This window comes from Paramormyrops kingsleyae, chromosome 18 (assembly GCF_048594095.1).
Source record: "Paramormyrops kingsleyae isolate MSU_618 chromosome 18, PKINGS_0.4, whole genome shotgun sequence".
Classification (NCBI taxonomy): Eukaryota; Metazoa; Chordata; class Actinopteri; order Osteoglossiformes; family Mormyridae; genus Paramormyrops; species Paramormyrops kingsleyae.
The window spans coordinates 26037563-26053695 of record NC_132814.1 but is presented as its reverse complement, the minus strand read 5'-3'; the positions used below and the strand labels follow the sequence as shown (position 1 = coordinate 26053695).

The 16133-nt window shown below is 43.0% G+C and overlaps 1 long non-coding RNA gene across 1 annotated transcript; it reads left to right on the top strand.

The window, feature by feature from the left end:
• The first annotated feature begins 753 nt into the window (after nt 1-753).
• Nucleotides 754-3344, top strand: LOC140579662 (uncharacterized). The gene is made up of 3 exons (XR_011983599.1): nt 754-975; nt 1901-2140; nt 2506-3344. It is a non-coding gene; the product is annotated as an uncharacterized lncRNA (long non-coding RNA).
• Nucleotides 3345-16133: the final 12789 nt, after the last annotated feature.

The window sequence follows — 16133 nt, the reverse complement described above, 5'->3', positions numbered from 1 at the left end:
GCATTGATTTTAAAGTTAACATATTTTAACATAAGCAGTATTTTATTACCCAAGTGGGAGAATAGTTGACCCTTCCACCTTGCAGAGGTTAAGGGAACGAGCTCCCCTCGAACTGGAAAAACTGCATTCAAATTCTTTGTCCCCCTGGTGAGCAAAGTGAGCGTACATGTGGCGGAAAATAAAAAGGTACAAGAAACGTGAGATACAAAGATCACTGCAAGATCACCCGCGTGAGAAGCCGCCATAAACACGCTTGGGGTCCTCCAAACCAGCACTGTGCATAAAGTTCATGTGTTTATGAGTCAGTAAACTTTTTATGTCATCTGCTGGCCTTTACGTGTCATCTGTTGTTTTCACAAAACTCCCAAATATTCCCATTTAATTTCTTTTGCAGACCCCGCAACATGTGGAAACTGCAGTGGGGAAAGTCACAATGCAGAAGGGTCGACTGTAGTATGCGCATAGATTTTAATAGAGACCTGTAATACTCACAGTGTGAGACTTGATGGATTTCTCTAGGTAATTCGTAGTTATTTAATTATTTCCATTTAGTTCACTCATTTATAACTTTTATATTTCTTCCTTTTTATATTTCGTTGTCCTTGCCACTTGCTTCCTCACATCATGCTCTTTGCCTGTCATACAGCTCACTCTCACTCTCTCACTCCGTCTGACCGCCCGGCCCAATGTGTCCGTGTGAAGCCTATAGATAAAGGGCCCGCTTCCCTCAGTGGGGGCAGACAGACGCAGACAGACGCAGAACCGTGCGTGAACATCTTTCTGTAACGTCTTTATTCTGTCTTAAAAACTGCTTAAGCATAAGGAACCTGCCTCATCATTCGACTCTAAAAGAGCCTGAGGTTTCACAAAGATGTCTATCAGTTGGTGTCACGAACAGGACCTGTGATAGACAAGGCCGAGAGATTAAACTGCTGGATGACAGAAGGCAACCAATAAGTGTGAAAATCAACTGAGGTAAGACCTTCCTCGTGTCTTACACCTATGCACTTTTAATAAATGGAACTTTCTCAAACACCTGATCAGAGAGCTGTGAGATATCTTTATTTGTTGTGAGCTCAAAGAAGATAAATTGACTATAAAGAAGTTTTTCCATTGCTACTGTATACAGGAGAGAAACAGTAGGTACCATTGCTGTAGCGTGATAGAAACAGCATTTTTTAAATCGGTTTTCCAGTTTACTGTTTGGGAGAAAACAGAGGAATAAAACAGTGGTTTCACCGTTTACTGTTTGGGATAAAACAGTTTACAGCTCATAATCTGTGGCTGTCAAACATGGCCTTATCAAGAAAATTTGGCAGTAGAATTGGTGTTTCTGCAAGGCAAACTACTGAGAAGGGAGGAATGGAGCTCCGAGATGCGGAGAATATGATGAAAAATCTCAGTGAATATCTGGAAACAGCTTGGTGTTTGAAGTCAACCGCCGCTGACATCTGTGAGAAGCTTGATATCAATATAGATTCAGGTGGAATTTGGTCTTTGGATCACATGCGATAAGCGATAAGCATTGGGAGAAGCACAGAGCATCGGTGATGGGGAAAAAAACAGTTGCAGTGGACGCTTGCTGTGCTGGGTCAGATTCGGCATCGGAATGATATCATTGAAAAAACTAATGCTGGCTCAGAGCAAAGCAGAGCAGAGAGTTTGCATGAACAGGTTGCTTTCTTAACCAATGTTGTCCGTGAAAAGAACAAACAGCTGTCCGACAAGGAGAGAGAGTTGGCAGAAGAGCAAGCTGCGTGTGCGAGTGCCAAAACTGCACATGCGAGGTCAGGAGAGAAGAGAGATGCTTTATTGAGGGAGTCGGTGAACTGAAGAGCCAAGATGAGCAAAACTCATGCTGCTTTGTTAACTAATCAGCTGCAAATGGCTCCGAATGTAGGAAACACTGAGCGACCCCCGGGGGGTGGAGCAACCACATGGGTGACTCCACCTATTCCTCCTCCTCCTCCACCTGCCCCTCCTGGACCCCATCTTCCATGGCCGCCCATCCCAGAGTGGCTGCATCCTGCTGAAGGTCAGAAGAAGGATCAGAAGAAACAGTGCCTCACACTGGTGGAAGGATTAAAGGCCACAATGGAAAAAAGTAGCAAAAAGATGAGTACCACCCCTAGTGGTAAATGTGAGTATTGCACCATCAGTGACTCATCCCAGTGCAGCACCACCAGTGGTGTCTTCAAGCACTGCATCTGTAGTGGTTGATACATCTGCAAATGTAACAGTTGATACTCGCCACTTTATTAGGAATATTTCACTAGTACCAGTTTGGACCCCTTTTACCTTCAGAACTAATCTTACCAGCTGGGCTCTGAACATTTTTTGTCGTATCTCACATGTACTATTACAAGTTTTCTTGACTTTGTCAAATTGTCCATAATGATGTTACATCACTGCTTTCTATTTCTGCTTTGACTAATTAATTATTGATACTTCATTGATTCCCATGGGGAAATTGTCTTTACGCCTCCCTCAACTTGTTCTTTGTAGAGTAAGCTGTCCGTGAAGGGCAGCCACCCGTAGCGGCGCCCAGGGAGCTGGGGGTTAAGGGCCTTGCTCAAGGACCCACAGACGTGCTGAGGCTGTTTGAACCAGCGACCTTCTGATTACAGGCACACAGGCTTAGCCCACTGAGCCACACACTTACACCTATGCAGTTTTAATAAATGGAACTATTTAAACAGTTAATGTTTGCCATGGGTCCTAATTAGAGTATCACACAGTATCAAAGGGGGTAGGGCACCGTCAGTCTAGTTCTGATTTTTGAAATTTTCAACTCAGAACAACTTGTTTAAAATAATAATTTGGGTTTAAATGTACAGTATTACTACTTGAAATGAATACTTTACGTAAAACTACCAGTCATTTCTAATGTTATATTTTTGTGAACAAATGACTAAAACAATGACCTTTGTTATAAAATCAATAAATGTGCAATATTTTTACTGGATTAAGCAGGCATCCCAAGACTTTCTGTGTGCACTGTACATAAAAGCATGCAAAGCAAATTTTCCTCTCCACTGACGAGATGCCACTTGTACTCCTTGCAAACAGCCACTGGTTTATAGGCGTATTGTCACATTATCTAGTCTAGATAAGGTGCTTCTTCACTAAGGGCACTTCCCTCCCTCACTCGAAAGCAGCAATTCATTCATCTTCAAGAGTGTACTATAGCCTCACATTAGAACTCAACTCTTAATACAAGGATGAAGTTGCATTCAATAGTAGCTGCATTAGTCCATCCTGTAGCAGATGCCCCAGCATGAGCCATACTGTAGAAGTCATTTCCAAGTCCACAAAGGAGACTTGGATTGCATACTTCAACAAAATCTCACACAATTTCATGAAGTAAAATAATTTGCCTACTGTTCCATGACTAGGCTGCAGTCTGCGTTGTTCCATTCTGGTGGTCCATATTTATTGTAGTTTATTATTATTTTTTATCTATGTGTTTTATAATTCTATGTTCCATGACTTCATTGAAATGTAAAGCACTTTGGTCAACATTGTTGTTTTTAAATGTGCTCTATAAATAAAATTTGATTGACTGATTGATCTGTATGTTAGGTTCAAGCAATGTGCAGAGCCTCCTCTTTATCACCCTGGCATAGTTCCTCAAAGTGTTCCTTTCACCACAATTTCCACTTATGTAGGTTTTCTTGCAATAATTCGCCATCTACTGGCCATTGGAAGAAATGCATAGAGAAATGATTTAGCTCCTTTTTTCATTTTTACTTATTTGAAACAGACTTTTAAATACAATTATCTCGCTTTACACAGCGACAATATATTAAAAGGACAACAGAAGATTATTAAATGGTCAAACCATACTGCAAGCCCTGCTTGCCACGTAGCCTCACTGCATGTGATTGAACAGCAGGAGGAAACCTAGATACCCAGGAGAAAGACACGTGACTTAGCGGGAATATGCAGGCTGCAAACCCTGAGCCCCAGCGGGATGACGCAGCAGTGCTGCTCAGTGACTCGCTGTGTGGCAGCCTGAACTTTCTGAAAACAAGCACTAATAAACACCGTTCCATGATTACTTTAATTTGCCGAAATAAGTTTATCCCTGAATGTAAGTGCAAACAGCAAAATCTCATCATGACACTATAGAAGAATTAAAATAAGCTCAACTTAATCAACAAGGAACCGTGACACAGGCGAAAGGTTTTCTTAATGCTTTCACAAGTGAGCCTCCAACTATTCAGTAGAGATAGAACTGGGGATAGTGATGATGAGGTACACAGCTGAGGCAGGCAGACAAGACTCAAGTGCCAAACCGCATTGGTTTATCATCGAAGGTGAAGTAATAGAACTAAACAAGGCTGGATGTTCAGGAAATACGAACCAAGACATCAAGCTAAACCCAAAGAAAGGCAATCAAATCTAAATCACAGGTCCAGGAAATCAGTAAGAGATCCAAAACTAGAGTCAGCCCACAAGTCTTAACCTGAAAACTGATTAAGGATATCAGACAACTAAGTAAAAAAGTACTGACCAAATGAACTGACTGACTACAGGTGTAGCTGACTACAGATTGGAACCTTCTGGATGTGGGCGTGGCTATAGAGAACCATGGTGCCTGTGCCAGTTGACTCGATTGTGGACTGGATGTGATAAACATATGGTAGAAAAAATACAATAAACTATTTTTTACAGATATTTTGTATTTGAAAATGCTATTGTTGGTGATGGGGGTGAACACTTAAGTGTGATACCATGATATTGTTTATAGGGATCAGCATATGGTATCTACTGTACTGAAGCTGAAAGGCTGAAATGTTTTATATGGCTTTGGAATGACAACACAATTTACAGTGAAAGGAGAAAAAAAAACCAGTGTCATCTGATCAAGCACAAAGTATCCATACTGCAACTGACAGTAGAATATCATACCAGTTAACTCCCACATCATGTTCCTTTGCAATATAAAGAACATTATTTTTCTTAAAATGGTTTTATTTGTTTAAAGTAGTATCACATCATGTGAAAAAGTAAATGTGTGTATGTGTAAATGTGCATGTGTGTGTGTATTATTATTAGTATTTTTATATATTAGTATTTTTCTAGTAACCTGTGCTTTTCTTAAACTTGTTTTATGTACCTTTCACTCTACATTGCCGTCTCACTGAAATTAAGAAATCTATTTGAGGATTTCTACTGTAAGTAAATATTTTGAGTGGCTTTATTGCTATTTTTCATGTTTATGTATTTATTTGTGTCACTGTATCCAAGGTATTAGATGTATAGACATTTTATCGTTCACAACATATGTCACTTATTATCTTTTAAATTAAATATGAGATGTGAAAAACGGTAATTTCTGCCTGCAATGTTCTACAGGAGGTTTAGGTGAGCGGCCTGGTGGAAGGTAAGGTGCTGCCTGCAGGGATCGTCTGGCCCCAGGCATCCCAGATCCCAGACTGCAGACCGTGTCACTGTCAGCATGAGGGCCCTGGAGTTTAGTGGCTCCTTCTTGTTTGTCTCCTGCTTTACACTCCCTAGAGTAATTTTCAGGGCTTCGGTTACCATGGTAGAGGCCCGTCTGATGCAACCTTCCCTGGTCTAAGCAGCTCCCGCGGCAGAACTCCCCTTTCACCGCACTCACACACAGAGTGATTTACATTGTGCTTATAATTGCATTAATGCACTTTCACTCCAACTTCACTGTAACTTTGTGAATGATGATGTGCACAAAAACTCACATACGTAATCAATTCTGGGCATTGAAATCACAACAAGGGTGACAAATAATCAGAACTGAACTGAAGATTATTCTTATACTGTATGTTTTATAAACCAGTTGAAATCAGTTGGAGCTTTTTGTGTATAATCTCTATTTCACAACATAATATATAATATGTTACATATAGTCATGTGAAAAAGAAAGTACGTCCTCTTTGAGTTATATGGTTTTATGTATCAGGACATAATTTAAACAATTATGCGTTTTCCTGAAAGCTTCTTAATGCTACGTCATTCGTAAGTTCCTTAAGTTGTCTCTTAATGCTCTGACGCATTTCCCGAAACATTCTTAGTTAAGTATATCTTCCGTAAGATATTCTTTCGAAAGGTTGGTCTGAGCGCCTCTTAGCTGTCTGTTATCGCTGTTGTCAGCTCATACTGCTCATTTAAAATAAGGTTAACATAGTTAAGAGCACAGTTTCATAACCAAACATCACTTAACTAATGAATAACTGATCCATATGATACAATGATTTTGTCTGATAGTTTCATCCTTGCGCTCTGAATGCACAGAAAATTGGTCTCAGTAACGCATGGATTCATAATGAAACATAAGCAATGCACTGTTGATTATGTATGTATTTAATAATTGGGAAGGAAGGGGGGGGGGGTTCTGCTGATATTGGGGTGGACGTTTTTGCCCTATTTCTGACACCCCTGGAGTGCACACACTGTCACGCCCTGCTCGCCTGATCCTCCCGTGTGCCACGCCCCTTCATTAACCTAGTGTGAAATCCCGATTGTTACCAGCTGTTTCATGTTATTTCCATTAAGTCCTGTGTATTTCAGTCTGCGTTCGAGTATGTTTGCCCAGTCCTGTCATTGACGTCTCTTTGTCATTGCTGCCAGTCTGTCCCGTATTTGCTGTATTCTCCCAATTAACCCCGAGTTCATGATTCTCCGTCTCTCTGCTCCTGCTTCCCCGGACGCGATCATGACAGAATGACATGACTCAAACAGAAGTCACCCCCCCGACCGAGGATTGCTACTTCGGCCTGGTTGACGAGGTGATGTACTGGCTAGCACAGCTGGAGCCGGGACATCCTAAAGGGGTCCCTGGACAAAGACGCGCATGTCGCAGGAGATGTGCGAGACAATCTCCGGCAGCTGTTACCGAGGGTGGCAGAGGTAAGGACCCAGCTGGTAGCTCTCAACAGTGGGCTGTTTGCCGATCCACCATCAGACCTCCCCGAAACACCACGATCTCCGCCAACAAAATTAGCCAGAGGAAGAAGAAGTGGAGAGATCGGAGACCGGAGGATGAGCCAGCGATCTTCCTGGGGCTGTCTCAATCTCTGCTTCTTCCCTACCGGATATCGGGAGGAGCCCCTCCCGATTCTGAACCCGGCAGTGTTCATGCACAAAGTCACCACCGCCACTTCACAGCAGCTGCCTGCCGTTTCGCTGCCTGGGCCAACCGCTTACCCCTTGCTGGGGACGCCCCTGGCATTTAAAGGGGCCAGGTCGATGGAGGATACCATCCCGCGGGTCCTAGCATCCCAAAGATGGCAGTGACTGCCATGGTGGTACAAACCCTGGCTCTGCCCCCTGCGGTTCCTGCGCCGGCAGTCAATGCTCTGCCCCCCATGGTTTCTGCTGTGCCTGAGGTTCCTGCTCCACCCCCTGAGGTGCCTGCTCAGTCCCCTGAGGTTCCTGATCCTGTCCCTCTGGTTCCAGTCCCCCCAGTTCCTGACCCTGCTCCTGCACACCTGGTCCCTGTCCCCGAGGAGGTCCTGGACTGCCTGACCACCACTCCTTCCCCCTTGGGGGAGGAGAAGCTCAAATGGGACCCCTCAGGGATTTCCCTGATGGTCCCAATGGACCCCTCCGGGGAAGTGACTCCTCTGCCACCACAGCAGGACATATCCTGGCCAGGTCCCGCCTCTCTGTCTCCCCCTGTGCCGGGGTCGGTTCCTGCCCACCCTGCCCCCTGGTTTGCCTCTTTGGCAGTGGCTCGAGGGGCACCTGCGTGACCTCCGGCTCCTGTCCGTTGGCCACCTTCGGCCCCATCTCCGACGCCTCATCAGTCACCTGCGGGTTCCCCCACTTTGACTCGTCAGTCGCCTGTGGGTCCCCTTCACCTTCCTCTTCGCCTCCTCCGGTGCCCCCTTCAGCTTCCTCCATCTGCCTCCTCGCCCCCTACGAGGTCCCCTCCTGCGTGTACCTCGCACTCGCTGAGGGTCCCTGCGGCTCTGACCTCGCAGTCGCCTGTTGCCCCTGCGGCTTCCGCCTCTCGCCTGCTGGGGTTCCCTCAGACTCCCTATTTCCCCCTGTCCTTTGCCTTCCTGCCTCCTGGTTTTGTGGCCCCTATGTCTGCTTTTCGTCGCTCTGTCTCTCCTGTGTTCACCCCTGGTCCCTTTGTTCCTCCAGATGGTTTTTTCCCTGTATCTCCTTTTTTGGTGCCCCTGTGCCTGTCTGCTTTCCCTGTCATTTGTCAGCTATTGTCCTGGTTACTGCCTTTGTGCCTGTTCTGTGTGTCCATTCTGTTCCCGGTGCCCTGTTGATGTTTTGCTCTTGTTTTCCAGGTCTTGTGTCCCCGATCAGGTCCCTTCGCTCCCTACTTTTGGGGGGGGGGGGGGGTTCTGTCACGCCCTGCTCACCCAATCCTCCTGTGTGCCACGCCCCCTCATTAACCTTGTTATCAGCTGTTTCTTGTTATTCCCATTAAGTCCTGTGTGTTTCAGTCTATGTTCGAGTATGTTTCCCCAGTCCTGTCATTGACGTCTCTTCATTGTTGCTGCCAGTCTGTCCCGTATTTGCTGTATTCTCCCAATAAATACACATATTGGTGCATGCAGGTGTTTTATCGAACAAATAAAAATAAAATGTTGACACTACACTGCGAGGAGTTGGGCTTGTGCACTCAATCGGTGAAAATCATATCTACCATTAGGTGATTCAATTAGTTAATTTTGTATTTTATTTTGAAGCATTCCTACAGTATTATATTTATAAAGAACATGACTTTCTCTCATGCGGCTGTTAAGCAGATGCTGCATGGAGGGAAAAATCAATTCCCTGAGCCATCAGTGTTAACCAATCCACTGTTCCTTCGCCTGTTAAGGTCGCACTTAAGAAGCTCTCCCTTAAGCAATCTCTTAAGAGATTGTTCTGGAAACAGACATGGGAAAAGAAATATCTTTCGTAAGATTCATCTTTTGAGTCTTCGTAAGAAGCTAAACATTTATTTAAGAAAAAATTAAGCCAAAATGGAGAAGCCATGTGTGGAAAAACTAAGTACAACCTATGATTCAATAGCTTGTAGAACCTTCAGCAGCAATAACTTGAAGTAATCATTTTCTGTATAACTTTTTCAGTCTCCACGCATCATTATGGAGGAATTTTGGCCCACTCATCTTTACAACAATGCTGGGTTTGTGATCTTGATTCTTTTCTTTTTCAGCCATTCTGTTGTAGATTTGGTCTTCTTGGGATAACTTTACTGTTACATGACCGAATTTTGGCCAAGCTTCAGACAGATAGCCTCACATATGACTCTACAATACTTTGGTATACAGAGGAGTTCATAGTTGACACAATGACTAGGTTGCCTAGGTCTTATTGCAACAATATAAACCCAAATCATCACCCCTCCACCACCATGCTTGACAGTTAGTATGAGATGTTTGTGCTGAGATTCTGTTTGGTTTTCGCTAAATATCGCACTGTGTGTTATGTCCAAACATCTCCGCTTTGGTCTCATCTGTCCAAAGCACATTGTTCCAGAAGTCTTGTCAGATGCCACGTTGCAAACCTAAGCCTTGCTGCCATGTTTTTGTTAGAGAGAAGATGCTTTCTCCTAGCATCCCTTCCAAACAAGCTGTCACGCCCACATGAGCAGGACCAACCACCGGCAGCAATTAACTAATCGTGCCCCTTTTTAAGGCGGAAACACCGGAGATCCGGTGCGAAGTATTGTTGCCATTTCGATGAGCCGCACTGAGCAGTTATTTTGTCTTTTGTCTTCCCTACTCATCCTGCCTGCTGTGTCCTGCCCTGCCGTGCTGCCCCGTCGATCCTGTCTCCCTGATCCTGTCATCGTCCTGTCTCCCGTCATCGTGTAGGATTGATCTCCCCAGTGAACGACTTCTGCCTGCCCCTCGACGACTCTTTCGGATTGCCCTTACCACTTTGTTTGCCCTTGGTGTCTTCAATAATCCTTCTGGCCACTGCATTTCGGGGTCTGCCTCATCAATTCTGTCAGAGCATCACACAAGCCATATTTGTTCACAGTCTGAGGGTTTTTTGCAATTTCTCTGAGCATTGCAGGGTTGACCTGGGAGTGAATTTGCTGGGACGTCCAATCATGGGAACATCGGAATCTGTTTTGAATGTTTTCTACTTGTGAATAATCTTTCTCACTATAGAATGAAGGATTCAAATTGTTTGCAAATGACTTTATAAGCATTCTCAGATTGATGCAGCGATGATTGCTTCTCTAAGATTATTGATGTCTGATGTCTTTCTTCCTTGACATCGTGTTAACACACTCCAGAATGCACCAGACCAGCAAACTGCTTTTATCATCTTGGTGATGTCAAAGATTAAGCCAAAGAGTGAATATTATATTAAATTATAATCTGTCTGCAGTGCTGTTTCTCCCATCTTAGATCAGAGCTGAGCTGTGTTTGTCTCCCCTAGCTGCACCAAGGCCATCTGTCCTCATGCTGCTCTGCAGATGGGCCTTGTTAGCGTGAGACCATTATAATCGCTTACTAATTGAGTGCTTGGAAGATCCAGGGTAATCAGGCAGAAGTCTTTGTCTAGGGGGTCAAAGATTATAGCATTTAGTCTATTTGTTCTGGAAATGAGCCACAGTAGAAAGGATTACAAATTCAGTTTTTGTAAAGGTTAAACATTCTGTTGTATACTATGGAATAGAAGCAGATGTTTTTTTTTTTTCGTTAAGCATCTATCTGACAGACATGTATCTGAGGTGCCAGGGCTTAGCAAATGTAAAGCAGAAACTAGTTAGGGAGATGCAGTGAAAACCCGCATACAGACCGGCCCTTTGCGGATAAGATTGGCCACCCCTGGTCTAGCACCTTCTCATAGGTTTGAAAAAATAGGAAATACAAAAAATGAATGCTGCTCTATTGTTTCAGCTTTGAGAACGCCGATTACACGTCATCAGGCACAAAAGGAGGTGTTGCTGCTTCTCGCATTGTTGATATACACAGTCTAGTGAAAATGTCACATGCCTCAAAACCTGCATGATCAAACAAAGAGTACAACATCACAATGACACAGCTCTGTAATATGTAATGCTGCAGTCTTATATGTTTTAATACTGGTAGTTAACACACTGGTTAACACAGACTACATTCAATTCTAGTTGTTTTTGAGAGTGTTTAATAAGTCAACAATGGCCAGTTTAAATGTGAAGATATAGCACAACTAATTTAATATAGATTTGTTTAGTACTGCTAGATGTAACATGGTGTAGTTTAATGATACAGTAGCTGGTTTAACTGGCTGGCTTCATATGTTTGTGTCATGGTTTATTACTGGTTTAAGGCAGCCTGATTTAACAGTGATAACAGAGAATAGACCCCAGAGTTCAATAACTGATCAAGGGCAGTTACAGTCTGATGCAAGTGAACACTATAAGATCATCTAAGCTGACCTTGCATGCCATATGAGCTCATTTACCAGTGCATTGTGTTTTTATATAAATTATTATTCTACTGCTCACCCTCTGTTACTGATTCACAAATTGTTTTGATGCTCTAACACATTTCATGGTAACACTTTACTTGACAGGGCACAAATAATATAGTATTACACTGTTACTTGTGTATGTATTAACCTCAGAGTCTTATTTACACACTGATGTCATACTAATTCATCTTTAATGAATTGTGGTACATGTTTTATCTCAGTCATTTATTATGTTTGTTACTATGCTTGTTAATTCTGTAAACCTTTCTGAACTACTGAAGGAACGAGCCATGAATAACACACGTTAAATACTGATCTCATATTTGTTCATCATTAATGAATCATGATGCAACCTTTATCCCAAACAGTTACTGTTACAATATGTACTTCTGTACACCTTTGTGAACTTCTGAATGAATTACTGAAGAAACTACTAGGAAACTGCTGAAGGAATAATGAATAGCATACTGATCTCATGTTTGTTCATCATTAATGAATAGTAATGTATTTGTCAAGTAGCGACTACATTTGTTCATGATTTGTACTTCAGTAGTAACTGAGTTATTACTAAGTATTTGTGCCTCGAGGTAAAGTATTATCCATTTCATTTTTTGGAAAGGTACAGTATATTTTATAATGAAAACTAGGAATCAATGAAATTAGTATTACACTAAATCGGACACAAACACAGTGCTGTACAAAACAAAAGGAGGTTGGTTACACAGAACACAGAGTACTCTCAATATACTGGAAATCCCTTTGAAAACAATTAAACGATTTGAAAAGTCAGTACTATGAATTCAAGGAGGGATGGGGACTACGGAATTCACAGGCACAGAATTTAACCCTACTCTGAGCTGCAAATTACCCTCCCCCCCAATAAGCAAAATCCTACCCACATTTAACCTGGAAGCAGCACACTGGTAGCTTGCCAGCATATTAGCATGTTCTTGCTGCGTAACCTGTCACCTCAACAAAAAAACCTGGGCAATTATGGGTACATCCATTTGCCTGGCGAATGAATGCAAATGGCAAATTTACATTGTTCACAGGGGGACTATCACAACTTATACAAACCTTGTGAAACACAGAAGGAAGTGTGTGCAGATAGTGCCGCAGCTGCTCCGGTGGTCCGAAAATGGTGCGAAGCATGTTAAATGTTGTTCCATGTGCCGCCAACCTGAAAGTTATGTACAGCAGAAACACATATACTGTAGCTACCGAGTGCAACTAGAAATTGGCAAAAGCTGCTAACCTCTGAGGGTGTCCTGACCGGCTGCATCACTGTCTGCTTTGGGAATTGCAACATCTCCGACTGCAAGACCCTACAATGGATAGTGAATGCAGCCGGAACCCCCTACCCTGCACTGAGGACAACTTCCTCACGCTGCGTCTGCAAGGCCTCCAGCATTATGGAAGACCACTCCCTTACTGCCCCCCTCCCATCTGGCAGAAGGTACAGCAGCATCCAAATGGCTGTTAGAACATTGAGGTCTTCACCAGCCAATTATAAACCTGGTTTACCACCAGCACTAGCCACCTTATCCAGTGGCCACTGCCCAACACTGCACCTTTTCCTACATCTGTGTCATATTTGTCATATTGTTGTATCTGCTGTATTTATGATTTTTGCCACCATAGCAGTTATATTGTGTGGGTACCCCCAGCCCCCCTGTGTGTCAGTGTATGTGCAGGAGCTGGACAATGAAACTGAAGCTCTGGCCAAAAGAGTGTTTGGGGTTCCATGCCTATATACGGAGAGCCTGGTGGCAAATCCTTATTGATTGCACATTCCATCAGTAAGAACAGAGTGTGAATGTTGAGTTAGCAAAGCAATAGCACAGCTGTACATAAAATATTGCAGTCCACACAACATAATGGGAGGTGTATCTGAGTGTAAAAGAGAACAAATTGTTGGTGTGCATCTTGCAGGCACTTTTGTGCCCAGACAGACCATATCCAACAGGAGTAACTGTCTGAAAGGGATGTCCAGGCACTAACCCGGATTGTATCCAAAAAACATAAAACCACAGCTGTCCAGCTCACTGCAGAATTAAATGTGCATTGATTCTCCTGTTTCCAACAAAACGAAGAGCTCCACAGGGTCAATTTTAGTGGTCAGACTGCTATAGCCAAATTTTTGGTAACTCATGCTAATTTCAAACATCAGTTTCAATTATGCCAGCTGAGCAAATCTTGGGCAGTAGGCAATGTGAAACATGTATTGTTTTCTGATGAGGCCAATGATGAACTGTCTTTCCCAAATCCCGGAGAGTTATGGTGCGGAGAAGCCCCAAACAGGCTTATCACCTGGACTGTTGTGTAAATTTCCCACTGTAGCCTCATCAGATCTGGCTTCTTAATCATCCCCTATATCTAACTGGTAAATTCTCTCCTGCCCCTTCACCACATTAGCTGCTGTATGGTGAGTGTACTGGCACAGAATGGATGCTATCGCATCATCCAGGTGGGGGCGACACAGTGGGGGGGGGGGGGGGAGAGTGGGTTAAAGTGGCTCCCCATTGCTTCTGTAAAGTGTTTTCATTCAATCATTAATTCATTCATATGCAGAGTGCAGCACAGGAGTGGATCAGTGATGGTTTGGGCTGCAAAGTCTTGGCATTTCCGCTATTTATTTCTGCTAGATGGGAGCTTCTTTGCCAAGGACTACCATATAATTCTTGAGGACCATGTTCACCCATTCCGCGTTTTCAGCAGTTGGTGCCGGTGCTGGTGTTGGTGCCGGTGCTGGGCTAGTTCTCACTTGGTGCCTTCCTGCATTTCCATTGGTTTTAACAAAGAACAGAACGGAAATATTAAGTCGGCAGAAGTGAGAGTAAAGTAATCCTTTTTATTTTGATCTGTTTTGGATTTTTAGTATTTATAAGCTGCCGAACCAAAAAAATTTCAGAGTATGACTTACTGAGGTCTCTCTATTGTCTGTATCCACTTTTGTCTCCTTAGAGCAAGGGTGGCCAATCTTATCCTTAAAGGGCCGGTGTGTATGCAGGTTTTTGGTATAACCTTTAGGTCAGCTGTTGAAACCCAGGTGTGAGGATTCTTCAGCCAATCAGTCCTCTAATTAGGAATCTAATTAGGGAGTTGCAGCGAAAACCCGCACACACTGCGGCCCTTTCTGGATAAGATTGCCCACCCCTGCCTTAGAGGCTGTATTTCGGCCCAGTCTATGCGTGTGAGTTTATTTTCACTTGCTGCTTTACTGCTGTCCATTTAAGGATCTCGCAATAAAAGGGTCTGCTAAAAATTGAACTTCGCTGTACACTCCGTGATCTTTTCGCCACTCGTGCCACAATATTTTAGTTATTCAACCTGCAACATGTTTATAATTGTTATTAAATCTGGTCAGCAAATTGATCTTTCATTTTACACAGAATGAAAAAACGATGCAACGCTATTAATGCTAATAAGCTTGCAAGTTGTTTCACTGCCAACACCAGTGATATTGGTTATGGATTGAATTTTCCATGTATGCAGAAGGTTTGGATTCAATAGCCCCACCCACTTTCGCTGACATTACAGTTCGAAATTCTGAGACCAGCTGTTTTTGTGGTGCCATGCTGGAGCCATTTTTTTCTTGGCCAGGGCCGGTTTTTTAGGTGGAAATGCACGGAACTAGTTCCAGATTGAGATAAAGTCTAGCACCACCTCCGGCAATGCATTGGTGGAAACGACGCATCAGCGGTTCAAACATTGTGCCCTGAAGGTGGTGCCACATATCATGATGATAATGCGACAATACCCCCAGCAAGACTGGTGACAGAGTGGTTTGATGAACATGAAAATGAAGTTGAACATTTCCCATGGCTGGCATATTATTGAGCTACTTTGGGGTGTTTTGGAGGAGCGAATCAGGACCAGCATCATGCAGTGACCTGGCCACTGCTCTGCAAGAGGGATGACTCAAAATCCCTCTGACCACTGTGCAGGACTTGTGTCTGTCATTCCCAAGAAGAAATGATGCTGTACTGACTTCAAAAGGAGCAAAGTCTATTAAGTGTTATATTCCTAAAAAATTTTACTAAAGTGTATTTGATTACAGACATACTTTAATCCAAGTGTGCTTCAGTGCACTTAATCATGTTTAAATGCAAAATATATTTTCTAAAAGTACACAGAAATATAATGTCAGTGTATTTAAAAAAAATGCGTAAAGAGAATGCATTTTTATTACACTTCTAGTGATCAAAGCACACTGTTAATACACTTTAGTGCACTATTTTTTCACAAGGGCTAATTCAGTTTTGCTAAGTTTTGACTGCACACAGATCGTAAAAACTAATGATTTTGTGTCTAGTTCACTCACCTAATATGTCCTTATTTAAATTCTCTATCCAATATCTTTAGCACTTATTTATCTTTCCTTTAAATCAGTAACCCCCCCCCCCCCCCCCCCGGATATGAAACTCAAAATTCAACATGTATAAAGGGAAAAAACAAAATCGTATACCATTCAGGCATACCTGTAACAATTTCCAAAGGTTGATATACTGTTCAATTCAGGCATAACAACGTCCAAAGGTTAATATACAGTTCAATTCAGTCCATCATATCCTAACTGCACACGTTGTAAGAAATTGAAAGTTCCCTCTACTCATCCTTCACCATTACTTCATGGGTCTAGCTTGCCGATGTAGCGCAGAAAAAAACAATTTATCGTGGTTTAAATAATTTCTTCCATCTTCCTTTTC